The following is a 20,113-nucleotide window of genomic DNA, read 5'->3' on the forward strand; positions in this document are numbered from 1 at the left end:
GAAGTTGTGCAGCAAATTTGAAAATGACGTCTCTCTGAGCTGGATGATCTGCTCCGAACTCTCCGTTTGCAATTCACCCGGCCCGGATTGGGAGCCAGGAGAGGTAATGTTTGTCACAACTTGACTTCTGTCCTGCAGGAGTACAAGGATGAGTAGAGGCTAAAGCACCCAATCAGCCCTAAGCACTTCTACAAACCAAGAGCCAACACAATCAAACAGGCACAATTAAGAGATATACCTCCTTCTCCTTTTGTGTAGGTAGCGTGGGCAGAGGGAAGGCTATACTCTCAAGGGTGTGAATGTGGTTCAGTAGCAACACAAACAGCGAAGCATACCAGTCCAGAATAAAGGAATCTCCAATCAAGGTTCTATAAAAAATATATGCTTTAATCAAAAACACTGTGTACAATAACCAGAAAAACACTGTAAAAACCCACCACTGTAGAAGGAGCATGAACATGGAAAGAATAGATGCAGCACTCTGGGTAATGAGACTGGAGAGGCAATTAAAAGACCTCAATGTTCAAAGAATATGTTCTAAGCTTGCAAAAGCGATTAAAGTAACCTATCCAGTCTCTAAGGCCCAAAGATGGACTGGGTGCAGATATCTGTCAGTAATACCTTTGCAAATTTCTTGACGGTTTGACATTGTCAACCAGGCTTCTCGCCGTCGTTAGTGGGTTCTTTTCAGTTCGAAGATGCAGCAGTTACGATGGTCCAGCGGCAAGCTGACGTCAAGTCAGGGTTGAACAGAAGGTAGCAGTAATCTTGAAGTGTCTACTCGAGCTGTGCGGATTGGACGGTCACTGGATTCGGTCAAGGGTCGACGGCGGTTACGTTGGTGCCAGGATGTGCAGACGAGTCAATTTAATGCACAGGCTTGGAAGTTGCTGTTCAGGGGACACCAGAGTCTGGTCAATCGACTTACAGGAGTGGTGGTTCGACCAGTGACTAAAGCATTGCAAGACAGCTGTACTTCGTTTGTTCGAGCCGAGGCAACAATGCGCTTCAGCTGGTACAGTGAGGCAGCAAACATAGTCAAACAGCAAACAGTGGTATAGCGAATGATGAAGGCCAAAGGCAGCTTTGAAGGATCCTAGATGTTCACTCAGTGTCGAATATGCACAAATCACGACTCAGCTGGTTGTGTCAACAACACATGGACCATGGCTGTTTGGGTTTTCAGGAGCTGTGAGTCACACTCCAGGATCTCATGGGCCAAGTTTAGTCAATTTCTCGGGCACCCAAAATACAGGGGAGGCTGACACACACCTTCAGGGATCCTGCAACACAGTGAGGCACTTAGCAACAGGGAGCTGGCAGAGATGCAGATTTTGGTCCAGAAGCAGAGTTCACCCCCAATGGTCCTCGGAGATGGTTCCGGGACAGTGCTTGCCTCTGCGGTGGAACACCTGCCTTCCCGTCACAAATAGAGGACTTTAAAAAAGGAGTGCTCTCTCATCATAGTCTAGCAATCGTCTTTCAGGGTGGATTCCAGAAATGATTTAAATAAGTGCTTTAAAACCCCTTTCTTTTAAAGGCAACAGCCCACAGGTGATTGGACTAAAGCTAGCCTGCTTTAGGGGTCCAATCACTGCTTTCGAAATTAGTATAATTTCCCTTCTGACATCACACCTAAAGGGATTTGTGTTACAGGAAGTGGAAGGGACAGGAAAGAAATATAGAGGCAGGGAGAAACAAGATGACAGAATCTCCCCCACACTGTACGGCTCTCTCCCAGGATATGCTAAACCCACCCACTTCCCTTTGCAATAGATTCAACACCCTTTAGAAATGCAGCACCCTGGTGTGAGGCAAAGCTCTTTGTGAATGGGTGCGCCCTTTGATTCCTGTTACCAGGCCAGCTTCCTGTGAAGCGGCTGTCCCTCAGGAAAGGGTGTTACCTGCCCTTAAAAAGGAACAGAGAGAGAAAATCCCCCAAGGCTACAGTCCTGCCAGTGGACAGGGGGAGCCTTGCCTGGTACAAATACACATACACTTTCCACAGCTGAACAGGACCCACAGGGCTGACAGATGTGTGATATGAATGTAATGTTGCTGGGATAACTATGAGAGATGCTGGACACCATGCCCTAACTCAGGTGTGGCTTATATTGACTGTTTACCATCCACCTCCAAAAGAGGCTTCAACTGAGCTGATAGCAACACAGAGCTCATCTCAACCCACCAGAGGCACTCATTCCATCTGCCTGAAGTTGCCTGCAGAGGTCAGGAGACCTAGAAGAAGCATCCAGGATCGATCTAAGGACTGCTCATGTGACCTCAAACCCCAAAACCACCATTTCTTAAAGGTCTTTCCACCACCAAAAGTGGCACCAAATGGGGTGAGAGCAACACACACTCATTCCTTTTTCCTAAGGCTGCTTGCAGAGGTCATGGGACCTACATGTAGCATACAGGGTCGATCTAGGGACTGTTAATGTGATCTCCGACCCCAAAACACCCATCTTTCAAAGTTCTTCCCACCGACTGGACTGACTTTACTACTAAAAACCACACCTCACCCTGCAACAACATCTATCTTGATGACTTCAACCCTGGTAGTTCCTTCCACACACCAATCCCATACTAAAGACTATCCTCGCTGCACTCACCCCATATGACCTCACATAACTCATCGCCTATCCTACACACATTACTGGTAACACCCTGAACCTTTTGATTACAAGCAAAAATCATGTCTGCATTGATAATCAAATCTGGGCATCGTAGTCTGACCACTTTGCTATCCCCTTTGGGCTCACACTACCACACAAACTCACACAACCTGCCACACATCTCCCTCGCCCCAAGCCAGACAAACCAAGCACATGCACATTACAGACATAGCCTTAGCACCACTCCTACCACTCCCACCTTCCCACACGCACATCCCTCCATCCTACTCCACAAATACAAGAGCATCATCACACAGGCACTCAACAAAATTGCACCCCTCAAATTACAAAAAAATCAACAACCACCACAAACCATGGTTCAACAGTTTCCAGATACCTAGAAATAGCCTGGAAAAACAACCAATGCCTCTCAACCAGGACACCCCTCAGACACTGCCGCAACACATTCAAAACAGCCATATGCAATGCCAAAGCCTCCCATTACTTCCAAGAGCTCCAATCCACTATCAATCATTCCCAGAAACTATTCAACATTGTCAAGTCCTCTCTAAACCACCATCCACACATTCCACACCCCCATACACTGCAGTATGCATCTCCCTTATGAACTACTACAACTCCAAAATACACATCAGGACAGCCTTCCGCTTAGCTCTCCCACTCAAATCTCCAGTCCCAACCATTCCATAACATGGGATATCTTGCACCCATTCAACACTGACACCCGTATCACCCTTGTTGCCAAAACAAAACATGCACACTTCTTGGCTGATGCCTGCCCACCTCAAGCTGCACCCAATTACATCACCACCTGTGAGGAACTCGACCGTCGACAGGGTGGGTGTGCTCCCGCCTGGCTTTTTTGAAATTTTATATGAAATTGAATGATGGTAGATCATCCTCTGGAAAACATGTGGGGCTAAGCTGCACACATTTTCCAATGCTCAGTGCATGACATACACATAGACACGTGTATTCTAGGTGAACAAAGCCTACAGGTGCATTCCCCCTGTCATATTTAGTTGGGATACGACAGTCAGTATTACACCTTGTCTTTCAAAAGGGGGAGGGCAAAACCTTCCTCCTGCCGTGTCCATCTTAATTAACTATCAAAGGATCCATGTATCCGCCCTGTCCTTTTGTGTAAGCACTGCATAATCGTGGCAGCAATAAATATAATTTGCATACTGATAGAGTATACTTCAAACAGGCCCACATGGAGCCTAGCTGCAGAGGTGAACAAAGGAGGCAGGAAACCCCAACAACCTTTGATATGCACTGTGTCCACCTGAAGCCAGCTCCCGCCCTTAACCTCAATGGACAGTGAAATGTCATTTCTGGGAATGCATGGATTACAATAGTCATCCCCACAGGGAAGTCCCATTCAGAGGGTAGGAGTATGTGATGTGACAGAGGCAGAAAGCCTGATCTTGCCACAGCTTCAAGGGAGAACTGCTGCTTTAATCAGGAACCACAGAGACCTCCATTAACTAGAGAGACCCTTTGATCCACAACAAACAATAAGATGGGTGGGACTTAGTATTACATGTTTTCACCCTTTTACCTTTTCTGTTGCAAAGCACTCTGGTTATGACATCATGCATACAGGAGATTGTTGGAGTGGCCCATGATTGTTTTATTAAGGTAGGCTTAGCTTACACCAGTCATTGGGTCCCATTTGATTTTAAAAGAGGGTCGATGCCCTCTTTTGGGCAGATAATTTGAAGACTTTGCAAGGAGTAACAAGAAGAACTCATTTGTACCCTGGCTGAAGGTACAGTCTGCCTTACAGCTTCACCCAGTAAAGGAAGGCCAGGATTTCCAAAGATGGAAGCAAGACCCCTCCCCTAAACATCTCCCATGGAACAGAGGAAGATAATGAATCCAGAGGATCCTCCAGCAGTTACAGAACCGGTACCCAGCCAGCACATAGGTTGCCCTGCTAGGCTCTGCAAGCATGCTTCCTAGGTGAGAAGTGACAGAGAGTCTCAAAACCAAACCCAGGACAAGGCTGTTGCCTGCAGCACTCTCCTCGGCTGTGGGCTGTCCACCTTAAAGGATAACACAAGCCCAGTGAAGAAGCTAGGAGGAGTCCATCAACAAGCAGCAACAAGCATCCGCCTTAAAGGACATTTTTGACCCAGTCGAGCCCCTCCAGCTGCAACCGACTGCACCGCTGACTGTTGTCACGCCGCAGTCACTAACGTCGTCCAATACATCTCGACCAGTGCTTCAGATCCACCAACCAACACTGAGATGCTTCCTGACTCAGAGCGGCCGTGTAGGCCAGCCTGCAGCTGTCCGTCCAGCCTCCCTCGTCGAACTGCCTGCCGCCTGATACCTGCAGCTGTCTCTTGCCTTGAACTCTGTCACAGGAGTTGCAAAGTGCCCTGAAACTGACTCGACCCTCTCGAACACCAAGAACCTCTACAAGCACAAGGTACATTGTAGTTCTGTCCCCCTGGTCCTTCTCCGAAGGCCTCTAGTGACATTGTACGACCCATTGCACCCTTTGGGTTGAAACCAAGTCTCCTTGAACTACTGTGATTAATTACTTGACCAACTACCCTCCTGTCAGTATCCAGAGTACATCCCTTTTCCTTCTTGAAACTGCCTGTCCTCTGCATTCCTGTACACAGTGGGTTGTATTTTGTAGTGTGCTAGAAAAGTCTGTTGAATAATAATACAGTAGATATTTTTATACAACCTTGACTGGACAGTCCCTTTTATAATTGGTTAATAATTGTATTTTTGCTCTGTTGCAACTAACCAACAATCCACAACCTTGCAGAGATAAGCCTGCCGTTCCATCCACGTTACAAAAATTGGACAAGGAGGTTTATAATTTGCTTGTGTTTACAATCTGTTCAGATCCCTTCTGGTGTACTAGAGGTGTGGGGCTGATTGATGGTTTAGAAACCGATATTCAGCCCTGGCCCACTGGTGCCCCAGAAGTTGATTCGATACACCACCCTAGCTCCCTAGAGGCTCAGCATCATCAACTCCTGCCTCTCACATGGTAATATCCCTACTGCACTCCCAATTGAACAAATCTAACCCCTCCTAAAAAACAATATCTTGACCCCATGGGCCATGGAAACGATCACCCCATTTCTATTCTACCATACCTCACCAGAATCATTGAATGCTTTGTCACTACCCAACTGCAACACCACATCAGCACAAACAACCTGCGCAACCCCTTCCAATCTGGTGTCTGACCTGGACACTGCACTGAGACCGATATTCTTCACATCTTTGATGACCTCCACAGCATAACAGGCAAAGGACACACAGCACTACTAGTACTCCTCAACCTCTCTTCAGCCTTCAACACCATGGACCACACCATTCTACTAGACATCCTAGCCCACAGGATGAAACTTTCTGACACCGTATTCAACTGGTTCTCCTCTTTTCTCACTGACACAACACACTCTGGGCCTCATTACAAGCCTGGCGGGCTGAAAATAAGGGTGCCGGTAGCAGCGTACCGGCACCCTTTCTGAATCACCAGGCTACAGGTATGCCTGTAGGGATTGTTGCACCCGGAAGGTCAGACCTGCATGGCCCCCTTATTGATCAGATCCAACTCCTGTCACATGGGGTCCCCCAAGGCTCCTCACTATCTCTACTCATCTTCAACCTATATGTAGAATCCCTTGGATAGACCCTTAGCAAACACAACATTCATTTCCACCAATACGCATGTGACACAAATACACTTTCAAATATAATTTCCTTCACAACCCCACCGCCTCAAAATCTGTCTCTCCGCCATCACCAACTGGAAGGCAACCCACTTCGTCAAACACAACCCTTCCAAAACAGAATACCTCCTCACCTGCCCCCCAGGGCACAAACCCACCCTCACCCCAAGTACTCACCATGGACAACCCACATATGTCCCTCTCCACACTTGTCAAATCCCTTGGCTTCTCCATCAACCCCCCCACCATTCCTTCACACACCACATAGCCGCTGTCACCAAAGTATCCAATCTACAACTACACCTCCTACACAAAATCAGAAATATCCTTCCTTTTGACGACTTCCACACCGCAGTCCAAGAACTGGTTCACTGGTTCTCTCTAAGCTGAACTATGGAAATGCTCTCCTCACTGGGCTCTCCAACAACACCCCTAACCCTCTGCAAGCCCAACAAAATGCATCAGCCAGACCCATTCTCCACCTACCCAAACATTCACACATCATCCCCGCTCTTGCCCCGCTCCACTTGCTCCAAATCCACAGAGAATTGCTTTCAAAGGACTCTGCATTGTATTCAATGCCATCCACCTCAAACCTTCATATTACCTTCATGACAAACTCAAACCCATCACATACACAAACACCAGACAAGCCAGCCAACACCTTCTACGCATTCCATTCTGCAGACTCACATGCACACACACTAATTTACCCACTGGGCACCTAGGGCATGCAACATCCTACCTCTTCACATACACACTGCAAACTCCATCACAACTTCCACAAAGAGCCTCAAAACATACCTGTCTCCCAGAATATAACACTGCGCTCCCCCACTGCTATCACGTGTCTTTCATAATCAGCCTACCCTATTCTGAAAACATTTTAAATGTCTTTGTTCCACTCCCACCTTTTCAAACTTTGAACCATTTAAGGTGCTACGAGACCCTTTGGGTAAGGCCAGAGCTAAACAAAATTTTAAATAAACAAATAAATTACTGTGCCGCCAGGACAGAATCCTCGGTGTTCTGCAATTTTTGGAACAGGGGTGCATATCTTACATGTAGCCCCTGCACTGCTGAGACGTGACTATCACTGAAGCTGTCAAGAGAGCACCTCTGACCTCTGAACCTGCTCTGTGCCACAGGTAGAGCAGGTGCTGCAAATCAGGATACTGATGCAGCAGTTCACGGGTGTACACTATGCTTTTGACATGGAGCTTATGAAAGAGGAGTCTGATCAGACGATTTCATTTTTAGAGATGGAATTTCCCACATCATTTTATTAATACATTTTTTTTAAATCAGGGGTTTCACACACTTTTTTTTACCCTTGCCAGGTGCCAATTCCTCACAATATTATACTCCGGAACCGGGACTTTAGAAGTATTAATGCTCACCATTGTTCATTCAGGTGGCTCACAATGGCAACCAATGATGAACAAAAGATTGTTTCTTCAGTAGATCCAAAGACATACCAAACGCTGATAGGCTGGCCCTGGTGAAGTAAACTTGCAGTCAGGAGGGGTTGCCACCGCGCTGACGCCCTAGTGCTGTCAAGAATGATCACTGGTTGGTCCACATAGAGTTGCAACCTGCCCGGATTTCATCTGGACTGACTGTATTTTTCAAGCTCTGTCCGTTTGTCCGGTTTTCATGCATTAAATCCAGATTTTCTCTGTCTCCTTGGACAGTAGTCTAAGACTCCAAAGCCAGGGACATTGCAACACTAGTGGCCTTGCAATGTTTTGAGGTGTGTCAGACGAAAGCTGAATGAGCTTCCTGCAGTGTTCTTTGGTGCTATGATATACAGGTCTGTTGTCAAATAAGGGCTGCCCAGTTGGCAGAAATTAATAGAAACTGAGTCATGGTGGCAAGTTCACCTTCAGAGACCCTTTCATGTGAAGTGTAGAGGTGGATCCAAGTACCCCCACCCAAAGCTCCTCCCCCATGCTGCCTATATGTTGGGAGCCAGAGTGTGAGACATGTGCATTACCAGTAAGAATACCTATACCAAAGAGAATCCTGGGAGTAAGATTCCCGTTGAGTAAGCCATACATGCATACATGACAATATGGTGGCCATTTGAATGAAATCCCGGAAGAAGTGTGAAAACTGAGCAAAAGGGAAGACTGGTGATGTCATGAAAAGCAGAGCTGATGTGCCCAGAAGAGATGCAGAGATGAGAGAACATGAATATTTTATACGCTCTAAAGAGGTGTTAAAGATGAGCAACAAATCAGGCTTGAGATGAAGATGCTCATGCTACAGAATAAGGAAGAAGATATTAAGACATTTTACAATTGTACAGATGCAGTAACGCAAGTAGACAAAATATTATTAAAGGCTAGCTATGTAGTGAATAGATTGCAGCGATGCGCCAACGTATATACATAGGAAATGTAAGGACTACGGATGATTCCACAATGCACTTTAGCAGAGCTGGATCCCGTGAGCGGAATGACTTTTTCAGTGTGTTGCAGTTAGAAATTTCGGGAAAACGTAACCATAAAGGTATATCAAAGAAAGGCTTGGTTGGATCAACACCAAGAAGTCAAGGCCACCCTGGGCCTGGATGTGCGTACACACAATTACAGAACGTGTGAAAATAATAAACCTTCTGTCTTAGTGAGGGGCGAGAACGTTGACGACGTCAGAAGTTCATCAAATAATAGTATTTTAAATGCAGTAAGACTCGAAAACATGGTCTACAGTCAAGTGGTCAGATGAAAATAGACACTATGATGAGCTGTATCGAAACCAAAAAGACAGAGTATGCTATACTCCCACGTATTCCCCAGTACAGAGAACATTTCCAAGGCCAAGTTTAAAGCCTTAATTGACTAGTAGACTGCAAGAGTGATACTGGATGCCAGGGCCACGAAGGTGGGAAGCTATGGTTATGAACAGCCCACCAGCAGCTGTGTACAAGCCTGCGTACTGCTTGCATAGGTGGAATATTACAGAGGGGAGCAAGGGTGCCAACCAATTATAGAGGGGGACGTAATAGAGAGCCCTATAGTTTGTATAACCAATGGGACATTGTGTATTTGATGACATTCGTAGAAACATGCACTAGAGGAGGGCTTAGTTGCCTCACCTGATATTAGACACCCAATCACCTTCCCTGACAAGTATGGAACGTATACCTAAATGTTCCCTGTAAGCCTATCACCATCCCAAGTAGGTATTTGTAGTTTGCAACGTAGATTGACGTCAATAATGACAGGTTTTTAGTTTATAACCTGCTTTTTAATGTGTTGCATTGAGTGTGAAAATGGAGCAAACACGTTGATGTTCGTTGTAACGCCCTGTTTAGATAATTGATATTAAAACAGACACACTTTCCCAACTTCCTGGGTCAGTTTTGAGTATTGATGTTTGAGTAATATTCTGCATCCCCATCTCTCTCTAAGTATTGCTGCCTCATCTTAAAAGGCATGGTCGTACACCCCAGTTCAGAAGAGTACCAACTCTGCATGTAAAGTGCTAATGTTGGGGCTGTTACTTTTGATGCATTTTCAAGCTAAGTCCAGAAAACACGTCTCCCAAACTATTTGGTTTGTGAAAGAATAGCTCAATTGTACACACCTGCCTGCTTGATTGGAAGCACAAGAAAATTGTTTATTTCAAAACTGCAAATTTTATGTATACTTTTGCAAAATTATATGCTGAATGCCTGTTTTCAAAAATAAAAATAAGCAAGCGTTGTTTATCATAATACAGCCAACCCACTGCAGACTTCAGGCACCTCCTTGTTGCAGTGTCACATGTGAATAGGGCATCAAGGCCTGCTCCCTTTTTCACATCCTGTCACCTACAGCTCTGCAGTGATAAATGAGAAGCATTCCCCATGAACTATATACCCATCACCACAGTGCAATTTCTTCTGAAAATCATTGATAGAGCAGCTTATCTGCAGATTCAAGAGCACCTAGAAACAAACAATCTCATGGGCCTTAGACAATCAGGCTTCAGGCCAAGGCATGGTACCGAAATGGCCTTAATTGACTAAAAGACCCAAATTGAGGAGTTAAAAGACAAAGGCAAACTTGCATTCCTCCTACTACTAGATTTGTCGGGAGTGTTCGAATAAGTTGATCATAAAGTCCTCTGCTCGCACCTAACTTCCGCAGCATTCTTCTCCAACAAAGCCACCACATGGATCCAGTCATTTCTAGACAATAGGTAATGAGAATTTTTTCTTCATCAGCCTCGGCCGACTCCTCACCAGTCACGGGTGGTGTTCCCCAAGGCGCTTGTGTGTCTCCCACCAGATACAATGTATTTACAAAGCCTCTGTTCGATGACTTGGACAATCTGGGTGTCACCTACACTAATTAAGCAGACGACACCCAGATACTCATGCCTGTCACCAGAGACTATAACACAGACACCAAAGTTCTTAACAACATCTACAGCATCATTCAAGACTCCTGGATGGCTAAACAAGGACGTTGCCTCAATGACGAAAAAACAGAGCTTCTCCTCTTAGGCTCCAAGCTTAAACTCAACAAACTTGCCAAACAATTTGAATCTATTAATATTGATGGCAACCCCATCAAGATTTCCAAAGATGTGAAAACCCTTGGCATCTATATAGACTCATCACTAAACCTATCAAGACAGGTGATTGCCTGGTCCTCCTCTACAGCATACACATGCAAACTAATTACAGCCTGCAGACAGTTTCTCTCTTCTCCCAACTACATTTCCATAGCCAGAGCCCTAGTACTCTCCAAGCTAGACTACAGTAACGCTTTCTACCTTGGAACCAGTCAACAGAACTTGAGAAAGATGCAAGTTCTGCACAATAATGCCATCAGGGCAGCACTGAAAATTTCTAGATCTCAACATATTTCTGAGGTAAAATGCAACCTGAACTGGCTTTCGGTTAAGCAAAGGATCACCTTCAAAACCCTCTCACTCACCTCGCCAACCAAGCACCTAGTATTTTGACCAAGAGCTTCACTTCAAACCGCCCTATGAGATTCATGCAAGCACATTGCCTTAAAGTACCTAGCTTCAAGCTACAAAAGGCTGGAGGGAGTAGCTTCCCTGTCCTCACAGCCAAGTTATGGAACACGTCACCATTACTAATAAGAACTGAACAGGGAACCACCCATTCAGAAGGAACACCAAAACATGGCTCCTTGCTCAAGCACCTTAGCTACCCATCTGTGGAACGATGTAAATGTCTACACCCAGTCACAAGCTCCCTTGCAATTGTAAGAAATGTACCCTTGTAATTATGTAAATTATGTAAATACTTGCTCTTCTCTTCATGTAAATTGTACTCTGTAAATTGTGTTACGTTATTTGCCACTGTACCTTCTGCAACCTTATGCGCCAAGATGCCCACGGGCTGGGGGGGGCTATACAAATAAATAAATAATAAATAAATAAATAACATTATGAATACCAGAACGCAGAAATCACTCAGCACAGGATGCACCACTCACACTTGACTGACCTGGCGCGAGGCAATATACATCTCTGCTTCACAGCCACCAGATAAAATAGGGAGGGAGTGGTGGGAAAGAATCTGACTAGTGTTTGCTTTTTAGCCAGTGTCAATTTGTATTTCATTTGCAGTACTCATATTTGGTAAAAGCTAAATTAGAAGTCCCACATTGAAAATCGCTGTTGAATGAACAGCCAGGGCTCGATGGGCACGTCAGACATATTACAAGACACTTCTCATCACAGCTTTGTTTCAATGTAGTCCCCTCTCTTTAGGTCTATAAAGTTAAACAATTCGAGCGAGAGTTATACCATTCATGGCCTTCAAACCCACATCAACGTTCAAGCTGCTCTACTTGTAGAGCTGCATTTCCTTTGGGAAAAGTGAACTTTAGTATTGTAACAAAAGGAGCAGGATATCCATAATATTGCCTGTATGATATGCTTAACAAGTGTAACAGCAAAGATAAAATGGACACTATTAATAACAGGCCATTTTCTGTGAAAGGCTAGGAGGAACAGGGAAAAGTGAGTCGCAACTCAGTGTACCCGGCTCGGCCTCTTATATCATCTTACAAAATGAATACGCTTCTGGTTTAAAATATTATCTTGCAGGATTTTATGACTGGGCTATGCCTCTCAAATGTTGGCAGGTTTGTGAATAGTCAGCTTAATGTTATATGTCCCTAAATTAGCTTTCTTGCTCCTATAAAAATGAATTTGGTTGGACAATTTTTCTTAAAGATGTCAACAGACCATTCTGTTATTGGTGTGTGCTTTATAAAATGGTTGAAGAATCACTCTCACCTTTTCTCCCTATGAATTATTTTTGAAATGTTGGATTGGTGGGTTAACGTGACCGCTGAGGTGAGTTATGTCATACCTGCAGCTAAATCTCTCCTGCAGGTTCTTAACCCACTGAGCAATTCAAAGGATTTACTGACTTTCAAAGCTTAAAATAAAGCTTCAAGGAATTATTTTACAACTGCTTTGTAAATGACTAACATTTTTTTACAAATTAAATGATCAGTGACATCTAATGCACATCTTGAAAAAATCGGAACAACTTATTGCAGACCTTCCTAACCTCCAGGATTGGGATGGAGAATTTTTTTTAAATTTTTCCTGGGGAAAGAGGGAGACCTATCAATTTCTGGTGTGCACAGCTGTCTCAGTGGGGGCGAGGGAATAAAGCTTTTAAGCTTGGATCCCTAATCGGGAATCAAAACTGTGCAATGCACTGTGTAGTCAGCTCAGTGAGATGAATGTTTCTATCTCACACATACAATATGAGCTAAAGTCCCAAAGTGGTAGACTGGTTTCAATTCCTAGCTTCCTCTTTTAAATCTAGTGTGTGATCCTGGGCAAAACAGTTTATCCGTCTGTGCATTATCTGAGTCATAATTATTTCTGTGCCCCCAGCATCCCCACACTCCTTGTACTCCTCTGCACCCACCCCCTTGGCCCCTTCTAAAACCAAACCACAGACACTCTTTGCTATAACATAGCTTCATTTTTCCTGGTCCTTTGTGTGAGATGGTTAGATTTTCCATGCTTTTCACTGCACTTTGTAATGTGATTCTGAGCTGGTGTGGACGAATGAATGAATGGACTGTGGTGATATGCATACCTCTATGTGGTGCCACAGAGATCAACATATTAATATGCTGTACAAAGTTGCCTAATTTATTTGAATGTTTAAAGTTTGGTATTGCACATGTTTTTTATATATATATATATATTCAGTGAAAAAACATTGTTAAAGGGACGTTATGGTTATGTTGCACTAGTACAAACCTATGAAATTCAATGTAAATACATTGTTACAGGGACGTTATGGTTACAGGTAAAACCGAAAAACCTCAGAAATTCATCAGTTATGGTGAGCCAAGCAACCATAACTCATGCTACCACTGTGTACTGCAAGGACTAACTCCCATGACATCAAAGATGACATCACAAATGTCATTGATGCCAGCCTGCAAGGCAAAATTTTGCTGCCTTAAAAGATGACGTAAAAGGACATAATATGGTCAAAATAAAATACCACTGCCCGACCTGCACGTGTACCCCTTCCCCATTTCACAGCCCGCCATCCCATCAAAATCTGTGTGATTAGAGACCTTACGCTGCTACCTCAATCCCTTCCTCCCCTCACGGCAAACTTGTGCAAATCCCCAATTCCCCACAATAAGTATCCACTTCTGCTACCCCCTCCCTTTCCTAATGGCATGTATGAATGTGCGGAAGTAAACGTTGATATGTAATTTGTTGCTGAGTTTACATGTGCCTTTTCCTTTGGCTTTAAAATGCCGTTATGACTCAGCGGCGCACCGTACTTGTGGGAATAATCGCAATTAAGGAAAAGGGAGCTGTCCTACTGACACCGCACCTGCCCGGCCTATCTGCAATCACAATGGAGGCAACTGCACCATGCCAGTACGAACCGCATGTCCGCACCTTGTGAACCACCTATAACTAGTTGTGGGAACGGACGTTTGTCGGTTGCACAAGTACGCGCATGTGCATCTCTTCCTCTGTCTCCTGGTAACACCGCCCCTGTCCAACATATGTAAAGAAACCTGTGACAAACTTTAAGTAGGTCGAGGCACCCACCCACATCTGACAGTTAGCTGTACACATAAACATCCCACCTACTATACCCTACAAACACCCAGCATGTCCCAAAATGGTCGGTGCACATGTGTCGCACTATTAATTACTGCAGAGATCCCAACGGTGTGTATAGGACAGCTATGTACATGCACACACAATATTCTGCCCAAAACACGTCCTGCAGACAGCCATCCCAGTGAAGAACATGCGCAACATCGCCATGGGCCCACACCCACTCTGCACGTGGGCCCTTATGGCGTGGGCACGATCCGGACCCTCGACCAGTTGAAAAGTGCAATGTGCTGCGATCTACGAAATGTTATTGGGAAATTGCACGCTTACAAACTCCCCACAATGTGCCATTGCACATGTGTGTATTTGGTTCAATGATGTAGGCCTCATTGCCGGTTGCAAGGTCTCTGCAGCAGCCCTACAAGAGGTCACACCCAGATCTGCACCGCATTCTGTTTGTAGCTTTTCAGAAAAGAGTAGCAGCCTACATAGCTGTGAGCTGTAAATGAGTTTGGAACAATTTCTGCTATGCTACATTACCTTTGCAAGTAATGGCAACCATGTCAGCCCAGCTCACTACGCACAGTAATGGAGAGAAGTATTAACGCCCCTTCCTGTGAAGCACACCCTCAGTACCGATAATCCCCACTGTCCCATTCCCATGGGCGGCATGCTCACAACAGAAGTATGTGGCATGTGCACTGCCTGAAGTACCGCGAGGACCGCACCCTAGTAAAGCAGTAACAGCCCTTCTTCCCTTTCGACTATCTTCTTTCCAGCAACCCCTCATTCGGTACCGATAAATAGTCACACACGCATCCACCAATCACAGTGAAGAGCTCTCCATGTAACACTGTCAGTTGTGAACAACATTCCTTTGAGTAGACACCATACCCAGAATTTTATTGAGCAATACATTAGCCTGCAGAGTCCCATTTCCATGCATGCCATCCTCAAAATCCGGATGTGGCTTTCGTGCTGTGTGCGGGCATGGGGGAATAAATTGCAACCAGGCTAGGGGATTTCGTCTTCAGTGGTGGCTCTAAAAAGAGCCTTTTTTTTGTAGATGCTTCTAGAGAAACAACTTTATTTTCGGTTTTTATAGGGTTTTCTGTTTTCATCTCCTCACATTCTTACAATAAACTTTTCAATGCCTCCTGTATATGGGCAAACAAAAGATCATTACGATTGCTGGACAAAGAAATGCCATTTGCATGGAAACACACCGCATTTCGAGAATTAATGTTGTCATGGTTGCAGAAGAACATCCCACGAGTGGACACAAAATCACACGTGCTTCTATTGATGAGACCCCTTCCAGCCTCTGACTGGGCACAGCATACATTAGGATAGTGCCATACTCTTCTTGGTGTTATGGCAGAGAAAACCACCTGGGCAGTGGGACAAATCCTCTTCACTGCCTTCATCAAACTCTTCAGTTGATGAAACACATGTGAACAAGTCATGTACCCAAATGCATGTCACCATAATCCATGACAACAACATGTACTGTAGCAAAACTGGCCACTTGTCTGCAAAGGTTCAGAAAAACACCAAAACTGCGGACATTGACAGCACACCACAATGCATCCACTCCTTCCAAACCGAAATTGCCATCAACATGCCTTTCTTTGGAATACTTGTGCAGATCTATCACAAAGGCATCACCCAAAATCCATACAATGCCTTGCTCCATGTCAGCCCTCCTCACTACGCAGAGTTATAAAAATAGTGTTACCGCCCCTTCCTGTGAACCACACCCTCAGTACCTGATTGGATAATCCCCACAGTCCCATTTCCATTGGCCCGTATGGTGAGAAGCGTATACTGTGGCACGTGTGCTTCCCCAAGTACTGCGAGAGCCGTGCCCCTGTAAAGCAGTGCCAGTCCTTCTTCCCTTTCGACTATATTTTGCCCAGCACTACCTCATTGGGTACTGTTAAATAGTCACACATGCATCCACCAATCACGTGGAAGACGTCAGCATGTACTACTGTCAGTTCTGTACAACACTTCATATGTACCGTTACACATTCAGAGTGCAAATGCTGTGTGATTCGAAAGTCTCTCCAGTAGAAAGTTCTGTAAAACTATCCAAGATTTCTACATCCACATTCATCCACATGGCCACCCAACACCGCACGGTACATGTAGAAATATTTTCTGTACACTATTTTTACAACTCTGTTATACGTGCCTCAGAAAAGGATGTCTGCCACTTAATGTCCACAGCGTACTTCCAAGACATACTGCTCTTTCTCCCATCACCTACCAACTAGTGCCACTGCCATGGAATATGCTTTCATTTACCCATATTAGCCATTCTACTATCCAAACAGTTACTGTTTTATTGCCTTCCGACAATGCTAAAAATGTTCTTCCGCACTTACCCATCTCCTACAAAATTCGTAAAAATATCACAGAAAAGCAGCATTCAATGTTTCTTAGCAACGTACATCAAGTACATACAGTGCATGCATACGAACAGGATGACTTCCCCTTACCTTGCACACTTCAACCACAGCCTTCTGCAGATCTCTGTACAAACAGACCTTCTGCTACAGTTTTTGCACACACACACCAAACCCAGAAACCTTATTGAGCAATCCGTTAGCCTCCACAGTCCCATTTCCATGCCTGCCATCCTGAAAAGGGCCAGATGTGGCACACGTAATCCTGAAACTACTGTGGAATCCGCAGCATTATTGTGCTAGTAAGGGGAGGGGGGAAAGAAATTTGAAACAGGGTAGGGGATTGGGTCTGTAGTGGTGGCTCTGAAAATAATTATTTTATTTTTGGTTCATGTTTTTTTTTTACGTGCTTGCAAACAACCTTTTTTTCCCTTTACATATGTTTCTGATTGCTTCTCCTCCTTACATTTTTACCGAATTCTGGTCAGCGCTTCTTTCACAGTGTAAAAGAAAATGGCATTGAAAATGGCGGTCAAATAAATGCCATTTCTATGGAACTACTGCCTATTGTGCTACCTCATGATCTCATAGTGGGTAGAGAACATCCCAGCAGTGCGCATACATTCACACATGCTTCTGTTTATAAGACACCTTCCGAGCTCTGGCTGGGGACGAATGACACCGACATGGTCCCATACTCCTCTTGGTGTTATGCATGAGAAAGCAACCTTGGCAGTGGGAAAAATCTGAATCACTGCATTCAGCAACTTCTTCAGGTGACGGAGCAAATGTCCACACAACAGGCAACCCAAATATAGACTTCCATAATGACCCACAACAACATTAACGGTAGCCAGAGAGGCTACATATCTGCAAAGGCAAACCATCCAGCAGAAACTGCACTCATAGAGACTGCTCCAGAAAGTATCCACTCCTTTCAGCCCAAAATTAGCAGCAATGCCACTGTACATGGCATACCTGTGTAGATGTTGCACAAAGGTATCACCCACGATCAGCACTGTGCGTCTCTCCATCTCTACCAACCTCACTACACAGAATATTGGGAAAAAATAGAACTGCCCGTTCCTGTCAACCACACCCTGAACACCTGATTGGATAATCCCCACAGTTCCATTTCCATGCCCACTTTTCTCTGAATGGCAGGATGTGGCACATGCGCTTTCCCAGCTACAGCGAGGGCCTCGCCCCAGTAAAGCAGGGACAGTACTTCTTCCCTTTCCACTGTTATTTTTCCAGCACTCCCTCATTGGGTACTGTGAAATATTCATACACGCATGCACCAATGACAGCCAAGACCTCTGCATCCAACACTATCATTTCTGTACAGCACTCCATATTTACCTTAACACACTTTGAGTGCCCGTGGCGTGTGCTTCCAAAGCACCTCCAATAGAAAGTTCGGCAAAAGTACCACGATTTCAGCATCCAAAATCATCCAGAGTGGCACCCGTCACTACTTTGGCCGTGCACACAAGAGTCTAGGCCTTATCCACACCCAGCACAACCTAATGGAGCCATGCATGCAAACATGTGGCCAGATACCACAATCCACAAATGTTACATAGCCAACAACACTTCTACCCCACGCCTGCACCATAACACAGCGATGCATAGAAACATGTAACAGCAGAATCCACAAACATACCACAGCCTCCGGCACCCCTACCCCCTTCCATTCACTAAGTATTGTGTCACTGTCAACCAAACCACAAAATCTTCACAACATTGGCCCTACTCCCACCAATCTCCACAAAGCAGAGTATCCAAGGACTTAGAAGATCCACTTCAACCCTACCCTCTTCTATACTGACAGTATTCCAACACTGCACCCAGTGGCCACACTGCAGGTCTTGTCACTGCACCATCTCCAGCCATACACCGAAAACTGTAGGATGTTCTAACAACGACCACACCCATGGAACCAACAATGTACGCAGGTCAGTTCACTTCTGGTGCTCTATCAAGTCTAAAATGGGCTCCACAACCATTGTTTACAGGCTACGACCCTCTGACTGATGCAGAGTCCAAACTGCATTGCTGCAGTGGGTGTGGTGAAGGCCTTGGCTCTTGGGTGCATGGCCTACAGCCTACGGCCTTTGGCCATGCACCCAAAAGTCTAGGCCTTGGACACACCCACTGCAACGTAATGCAACCATGCATGCCAACATGTGACCAAATACCAGAATCCACAAATGTACCACAGCCACTGGCACTCCTACCCAATCTCTGCACCGTGTACAGCTATACATGGAAACATGCAATAGTTAGCAGAATCTACAAACAACACAGCCTCTGGCACCCCTACCCACTTTTATTCACATACTATGTTGTTACTGCCAAACAACCCAAAAAACTGTTCACAACAGTGGCCCTGCTCCCAACAGTCTATTCAGTCCACAAAACCAATACTTCACAGTGCAGTACAGTAGTCAGCACTCCACGCAATGGACACTACCCAAGCCCATAAAATATGCACTTAAACCATATCCACTTCTATGGACACACTATTAGAACATTGCACCCAGTTGACACACTGCAGTATCCAAGCACATAGACGATGTACTTGAACCCTGCCCTCTTCTACACTGACAGTATTCCAACACTGTACCCAGTGTGCACACTGCAGGACTTGGCACTGCACCATCTCCAGCCATACACCGAAAACTGTAGGATGTCCTAACAATGACCAAACCCATGGAACCAACAATATACACTTGTTAGCTCATTTTTGGTGCTTCCATCAAACCAACAATGTATGCAATGTTGACAAACGACACACACAAGGCAACAATGTCAAACCTACTTGCATTCAGGGCCCATAGTTGTTGGTGCAAGGCCTCCAGCCGTGCATGGAAGGGGCTACAGGCATACCACACGCAACACAGCATAGCATGCACTATGTTACAATGTTTATATCATGTGCAATGCACTCCCCTTCTGCAATTCAGCTGCCACCAGTCACCACGGTAAGAGGTCACGGCACGAGCTACTGTGCCGTAACAAAGGCTGTCTGCATTCCCCACACATAGTAGTCGTCTGTGGAGGGACCCTCGAATTGGCGCAGTACGCATGGATACTGCAGGCATGCCACAGTCTTCTTCCACCTAATAACATATCTCAGATGAACCACTTCTCACTCCTCTACCCGTTCCATCCCTTCTTCCCACCACCGCATGGCGTAAAATATGTATGCCAGGCCCTTTTGGCGCTGCACTGCCCCCTGATACACCATGGCGGCATT

This window comes from Ambystoma mexicanum, chromosome 8 (assembly GCF_040938575.1).
Source record: "Ambystoma mexicanum isolate Mex_15411 chromosome 8, UKY_AmexF1_1, whole genome shotgun sequence".
NCBI classification, from domain to species: Eukaryota; Metazoa; Chordata; class Amphibia; order Caudata; family Ambystomatidae; genus Ambystoma; species Ambystoma mexicanum.